Source organism: Myotis davidii, unplaced genomic scaffold (genome assembly GCF_000327345.1).
Source record: "Myotis davidii unplaced genomic scaffold, ASM32734v1 scaffold276, whole genome shotgun sequence".
Lineage (NCBI taxonomy): Eukaryota > Metazoa > Chordata > Mammalia > Chiroptera > Vespertilionidae > Myotis > Myotis davidii.
Genome location: NW_006287906.1, coordinates 326,086 through 327,319, shown reverse-complemented (window position 1 = coordinate 327,319; position 1,234 = coordinate 326,086).

Sequence of the window (1,234 nt, the reverse complement as noted above, 5' to 3'; positions counted from 1 at the left end):
ATCTTTTCCCATCCTCCTCCCACTCCTCCCCTCTGAGATCTGTGAGTCTGTTCCATTTATCCATGCCTCTAGTCCTATTTTGTTCATCACTTTATTTTGTTCTTTAGATTCCACAGATAAATGAGATCATGTGATAGCTGTCTTTCTCTGACTGGCTTATTGCGTTAGTATAATACTTTCCAGGTCTATCCATACTGTTGCAAAGGATAAGAGTGCCTTCTTTTTTACAGCCACGTAGTTTTCTATTATGTATATAACTAGAGGCCCGGTGCACGAAATTCGTGTATTGAGGGGGTATCCCTCAGCCCAACCTGTACCCTCTCCAATCTGGGACCCCTCGGGGGATGTCCAACTGCTGGCAGTCGGCCATCCCTCTCACAACTGGCCTGATTGCCCACAACTGCCCTCCCCTGCCAGCCATCTTGTGGTGGCTATCTTGTGATGACATGGGCACGGCCATCTTGTGACCACATGGGGCAGCCATCTGTGTGAGGGTGTGATGGTCAATTTGCATATTACCTCTTTGTTATATAGGATGGGCACTGATGGGCACTTGGGCTGTTTTCAGGTCTTGGTTTTTGTAAATAACGCTGTTATGAACATTGGGGTGCATGTATTCTTTCTGATTGTTATTTCAGGTCTCTTAGGACATATAACCAGAAGTGGGATCCATTTTCAATTTTTTGAGGTAACTTCATACTCTTTTCCACAGTGGATCCCAGTGCAGTGACTCAGTCAAGTCACTTTGCTGGCCAACTCCCCAGGCTTCTGATAAAAAATCAAGTTTCACCAACATAACAGGAGTCATCTATTAGGGCTGTGTCATTTGGTGTAGTCTATACTTAGTATATATCCTCCTGTTGGATTGATCCCTTTAGTATTATGTGTTGCCCTTTGTTGTCTCTTTTATGGCCTTTCTTTGGAATTCATTTGTCAGATAACAGTATTTTTATCCCAGTGTTATTTTTTTTTCATTTGCATTTGCATGCAATATTTTTTCCATCCCTTCAGTTTCAATCTGTATGAGTCTTTTGTTCTGAGGTGGCCCTAAAATTCGGGCCTTGTGAGAGGAATAGTCTCCAGAAGAACAGTTGAATTGTACATATGGACCGGTGGATATTTGAGGAGGCCTGATATCCCACTTTATCCTCTCCCAAACTTCCAAGTGATCTTTCTCTATCAATTACCACCACTTCACTCAAGAAATTTGACCTCTCCCTTTCTCTTGGTCACT